This window comes from Microtus oregoni, unplaced genomic scaffold (genome assembly GCF_018167655.1).
Source record: "Microtus oregoni isolate MIOR12 unplaced genomic scaffold, Mior012 000019F_ref0000042, whole genome shotgun sequence".
In the NCBI taxonomy this organism is placed as follows: Eukaryota; Metazoa; Chordata; class Mammalia; order Rodentia; family Cricetidae; genus Microtus; species Microtus oregoni.
Window position 1 is genome coordinate 19,562,094 of NW_024543078.1, and position 6,322 is coordinate 19,568,415.

General features: G+C 51.3%; 1 protein-coding gene across 1 annotated transcript in view; it reads right to left on the reverse strand.

The window, feature by feature from the left end:
* Positions 1-4,872, reverse strand: part of Xpo1 (exportin 1) — a 40,568-nt gene extending 35,696 nt beyond the window's left edge. The window contains exon 1 of the mRNA XM_041669420.1: positions 4,089-4,872. The gene's annotated coding sequence lies outside the window, so the exon portion shown is untranslated. The remainder of the gene's footprint in view (positions 1-4,088) is intronic.
* Between the last annotated feature and the right edge of the window lie 1,450 nt (positions 4,873-6,322).

Below are 6,322 nucleotides of genomic sequence, written 5' to 3' on the forward strand. Positions count from 1 at the left end.
ACTTTGGTGAAATGAAAGCTAGGGGGTCAGAGGCAGGTGGAGCTCTGTGAAGCCTGGTCTACACAGACAACTCCAGGACAACCAGAACCACGTAATGAACACCGCCCCCAAACAAAAATAAGTAAGGCAACAGAAAAAGTATTCTAATTCTGGATAACAGTGGCTGGCAAGATGGCTCAGTGGCTAATGTATTTGGAGCCAAATAACCAGAGTTTAATCCAAGAGATCCCCCTTCCACAATAAAGACCTGACCTCCACAAACTGACCTTTTGAGTGCACACAAGCAAATAAAACATACTGCCAACTCTTCTTGTTTCTGTGGTGCTGAGGGGCTGAACCTTGTAAATGTTAGGCCCGCATACCACATAGAGCTATTTCTCCCCACCCCTTGGTTTTATCTTCAGATAAAGACTTTCCCAGTTGCTAGCTGGCACTCACTGTAGCACAAGAAACCCTGAACTTGCCATCCTCTGTCGCAGAACCAAATCAGCCTGGGATTACAGGCCTGGCTTGTATTAGTGCCTCAGCAGTAGAATCCTCTTAGAAGTAGAGAGCTGCCTATGAACATCACTTATGAGGCAATTCTCCTGCCTCAACTTCCAGACACCATGACTAAAGGTTTGAGCCACCACACCTAGCTTCTAGCTCAAAGTTAAATTCTGCAGGGGCTGAAGAGATGGGTCAGTGTTTAAGAGCACTTGCTGTTTTTTGAAGGGAACTGGGTTCAAATCCCAATCCCATATGGCAGCTAACAACTGTCGGTAGCTCTAAGATCTAACAATTCCCACAGACTTACCTACAGGCAAAACAGCAATGCACATAAAATGAAAGTAAAACAAAACAACTGCATAGCATTTAAAGAGGATACCTTAAGTATCCATGACACCTTTTAACAGTTTGGAAACCTTCCAGGACCAGGAAATGAATAGCATATTTAATTACAGGTTCTGAACGAGGTAAGAAAAAATGTTAAGATCTTATTTTTTTAGTTCTGTATGTGTTTGTGTGGGCATGTGCACCTGAGTGCAGCTGTGTGCAGAGGCCAGAGTGATGTCAGATTTCACCTGAGCTACAGTGACAGCTATTATGGGCCACCCAGAATGGGTGCTGGGTCCTCTGCTGGGCCATTCAGTCCAAACCCTCAACGATCCCTTTTGAAAACAGTAGTTTGAAACCTATACAAGCAGGGCTTGGTGGTTTAGCCCTATACCCAGTTCCTAGGAGGTGAAAGTGGAGATGTAAATTCAGGACATCTTGAACTGCAGAGATCCTGAATGAAGAACAAGGCCAGGTGTGGTCACCCACAGCTTTCATCCCAGCCAAGGCTACAGAGTTAAGACCTGTCTCAAAACACATATAAGATCAGTAGTTTCTACATTTTATTTCTTTGCATTATTTAATTGCACATTTATCCGTTGTGCTGAAGGTTTTATTGAGATATAAATTAGTTGCAATAAGTCAAAGATTAGGCTTGGCTCAGTTAGTAGTGTTCTACTATGCATGAAGCTCTGGGTTTGGAACCAGGTGTGGTTACGACATGTATCTGCAACCCCACTATTCTTGAGAATCAGAAGATCCAGTCCATCCTCACCTGCAGAGTTTGAGGCCAGCCTCAACTATGAAACCCTGTCTCAAGGAATTAATAATCAGGCTGAGACTAACAGAAGTCCAGAGGATGAACCCAGCACACTACTTCAACAGATAAAGGCAAGAGGAGGCTAACAGGTTCAAGAACTGCCTATGTCCCTATTCAAACCTTCAGGCTGGAGATGACTCAGTGGTTAAGAGCACTGGTTGCTCTTTTAGAGTCCAAACATTCTGTCACATTGATAAAGACACACTTAAAAATACGTTAACTAGAGCCGGGCCGTGGTGGCGCAGGCCTTTAATCCCAGCACTCGGGAGGCAGAGGCAGGCGGATCTTTGTGAGTTCGAGACCAGCCTGGTCTACAAGAGCTAGTTCCAGGACAGGAACCAAAAAAAAAAAAAAAAAAAAACCTACAGAGAAACACCCTGTCTCGAGGAAAAAAAAAAAAAAAACACCATTAATGTAAACTAAAGAAACACGATGCCGGGGCTGGAGAGATGGCCCAGCGGTTAAGAGCACTGACTGCTCTTCCAGAGGACCCGGGTTCGATTCCCAGCACCCACATGGCAGCTCACAACTGTCTGAAAATGCAGTTCCATGAGATCTGACACCTTCACACCAACAAACATAATAGTAAATAAATAAAAAAAAAAGTTTAAAAAAAAAAAAAAGAAACACGATGCCATCAACCAAGCACTTCTAAGGTAAAAGGCAGGCCAGCAGCTTCATCTACATGAGGCTCAAAAAAAAAAAAAATACCCTGTGAGAATTGAATGGGCAAACACATCTGTAACCTCAGAGGAGGTGAAAGCACCAAGGCCAGACTGGGGTACACAGCGAGATAGTACCTCAATAAGATCTAAATACTAATATACAAGAGAAATAAATTCCATAAACAAAGAACTATGCTTCTGCTACCTTCAAGGGCCATAACAAAGTAAAACAGAATTTTATGGTTAAAAGTTGCAATTAACTTTTTCTCGACACTACCACAATTTACATGAAATAATTATTAGTCAAAGTGCCCCTCAAGTTTCATTTTCAAGTTGGTCATCTGCAAGAGTTCCAATACTAGACTCTTATGGGGAGGGGTACAATCTAAGGATACTTAAATACAGATGCTGGCCATCCTCAGAACTACCAGTCATCTTCCAAATGACCAACCTATTCTCTTCAACTACAGGTAACCCAGAAATGGCTGCTTTGTGGTCAATGCCAAGTACATTTAGTAGCCCAAATCAAACAGCTTCTAAAACATTCTTTCCACTACCAGGCGAAGACCATGCACTAAGTAACAGCCATAGAGGGAGAGCGTTCACCAGAAACACCCTTTTTTGTTGGTGTTCCCTAATCCTAAATTCCACTCGCAGTCACTGTGTACAATAGGGAACCATCCACCAAAGCTTTGACTCTAACAAGTGATTGCTGATATACCTTCAATGTCACCTCAAGCAAGCAGCGACACACTACCTACCAGTTGCCACCCAAAAATCTGAAAATCCTAACCAAAGCTTGGAGGTAACTTCACATTAGGTCAAAAACAAGACGCTACAAAAGACTGTTACTTCGGCGTGTGGGCAACCGCCTGCTTCATTCAGAAACACGCCTCACTAGGAAGGCCCGCCCTCCCTTGGCTTCCCACCCGAACGACTCTCAGCACTTCTAACTATAGCACACAGGAGCACGCACTCACCCCGCCCATACTCGGAGGAGGCATCCAGACCCGGCGCCTTAAGTTCACCGCCCCATTCTCAAGGCTGCATGTCCTCTGAGTGCTCCGAGGTCCCGCCTCGGCGAGTATTTAGTGCAGCCTCTACTACCACCACTTCCTCTTCTCCACCCCAAACTCAAGGGACTAGAAGGAGTATCTGGGAGGGCATCATTCACAGTCGATGATGCTGTAAATGATTCCACCACCAAGACACACAAGCCCCGGACGGAAAAGAAAAAAATCCTCCAACGCGGAACCCCACTTACTGATCCCAGAAAAATTTTTTAACTCATCTTTCCTACTTCTTGTTCCACTACAAAACAACAACAAAAAACCACCCACGAGGCTTTCTAGTTTCCCCACCAGAAGGGACTCGATAGCCCCTCCCTCCCCCATCCCAAGCTCTCCACCGAGGGGCCACGTGATGCAGGCGGACGTTTCAATGCTGCTGCACTAAATATTTCTGGAAACTTCCACTCCTAATAATTTACAGAGACGTTCCTGAAATCACCCCAACTCTAGCCAGCCCTTTGGACTGGGGAAGCCCTTCCACCCACACGCAGGGGCTCTACCTCACTACCACGCTCTCTGCCTTCCTCCACCGCCACCCGCACACGCCAATGACCCAGCAAGCGCTCCCTTCCCGCGGCCGCCTCCCCGCCTCCATCGACAGAAGCGCTTCCATTCAATCGCAGGCTCCGCCGAGGGCCCCGCGCCCGCCCGCCCGCCTCGCCTCACGCCGGCCGCGCCGCCGCCCGACCCTCGGCCCCGAGCACACGGCCGACTTACCCAGAAATTCAGCCAACTGCTTCTTCCTTCCTTGTCCGGGCTTGGGGCGAGGGATGGTGGGGAGGAGGGAGAGGGGAGGAGATCAAGGTGGGTTCACAATTTTCCCACCTTTAAAAAAATAAGAAATTAAAAAACGAAGAGAAGGGCAAAAAAAAAAGCTCAATATTTACTATTCCAGGGACAACTCCACCCAACACACACTCACGCACACACACGCGCGCACGCACACACACACGCGCCCCACCAAAAAGGGGAATTAATCCGAGGAATAAATGCTCCCGCCCGGCTGGGGAGGGAAGAAAGGGGGAGGGGAGCGGGCCAGTCCGGGAGACAGAGCCCAGGACCCTCCAGCCACAGGCGGCGGCGGCGGCGGGAGCAGTAGCGCGAGTCCGTACGGCCGGGGCCGCTCTGCCGCCAGTTGCAGTCCGGCTCCCCCTACCACTCAGGGCTCCCTCGCTCACGCCGCTCCGGCGCCGGGTCCCCCACCCGGGCTCGCCTAAACTTTCCCCCTTTCGCGTGCTCCTCGGCGGCTGGTGGCTCCCCCCTCCCCCTCGGGATGGTTGCACGACTGCTGCAGCAAAGGCTGGAACAGGCACGGCCACCGGGGCTGTAGCTACTGTTGCTCTTGCTGATGCTGAAGCTCCCGCTGCTCCTGCCGCGGCCGCTGCAGCCGCTTCTCCCCCTCCTCCTAGTGCCTCAAACTCGGAACCGGTTGAAACCGGTTCAGACTGGGAGATTCCATCTCGGTTGAGTTTTCAGCCCATGGCGCCGCGGAGCGTTTGGAACCTGGGCCTCCGCCCCCAGGCCGCGCGCCCATTGGTCGGACCCGGCCACAGCCGCGCCACCAGCCTACCTCCTATTGGTCCGAGCGCCCGTCAATTCCGCCTCAAGGCTCCACACGAGCCTGCCGCTTCGGCCCCCGCCTCTTTCCAGCAGTGATTTGCCCGCAGAGTGGGGGAGGGGAGGCGGGGCGGGACGCAGAGGAGTGAGTCGGAGGGGTGGGGGGAGGAGGAAGAGAAGGTGGGACGTAGAACAGAGCCCAGCACAGAAGAGAGCGGAGAAGCCGCAAGGAGGATTGGCTGGAGGGAGCTGTCCGTCAAGCGCAGCCCGCCTTCGCCTTCCCTTCCCCCGCGCGCTGCTCCCCCTCCCGGTCCCTCGCTTGCGAGCCCGGCCTTTCCGGCTCGCCCATTGGCTGGGCGCCTTTGGTGACGGAGAGGGTGGGGCCCGTGCGTGAACTACAGGCGGCGCGAGTTTGAGCGCCGCGCTCGCCGGTCTCTGTTCGGCTTCTCGTGTTCCCTGGTGGCCCGCCCCCCTCGGGCTCCCGCCAACTTCAAGGGCCCTCGGCGTTGGGCCCCAGCACCCGCCCTACCGCCCCTCGGATTGGGTCTGCGCTCTGAACACGGAGGGCACACCCTGTTGTTTCTATATCAGGATAGGCGGAGGCGAGGGACCCGATCGAAAGGAGCACGAAGGTTCCGGGTCGTAGGCCCTGGGCCTGGGATCCATTGTGAGAGGCCTGGGTATGGGCCCTGCAGCTGGGGGGGCGAGGAAAACCCGGGCAGAGGTTGGCTTGAACTGTAGGGCGTGCAAGTTTGGCGCCTTGTGATCTCAGAGCCCTGGAAACGGTGGCTAGTTACTGGGTAAGCTACCTTAAAATTTTAACTCCCAAGACTGCTTCAACAAGGAGTCCATCCTAAAAATTAAAACACTGAAATTCCTGTTACTGGTTCAACAACACGTATAGACTGCAGTCCGTGCCAGTTTCTTTCAATTTAGTGCCTTTAATCTGCCACGCTCAGTTTTTCTTTCTGGTAGTTTCCCTTTGTACACTTCTTGACATAGTACAGTCTATGAAAGTCAAACACGTGGCTCCCAAGTGCCAGGTCAGCTTTGCTGATTAGCCTTTTTTTTTCCCCCTCGAGACAGGGTTTCTCTGTAGCTTTGGAGCCTGTCCTGGAACTAGCTCTTGAAGACCAGGCTGGCCTCAAACTCACAGAGATCCGCCTGCCTCTGCCTCCTGAGTGCTGGGATTAAAGGCGTGCACCTCTGACGCCCATCCTTAGCCCTAATTAAAACAGCCAGCTGCCTGGTGGTGATGGTAGACACCTTTAATTCCAGTACTCCGGAGGTGGATCTCTGAGATGGAGAGAGACCAGCCTGGTCTACAGAGAATTCCAGAACAGTCAGGGCTACATAGAGGAGCTGTCTCCAGGAAAAAACAGCCAGCAGCCCAC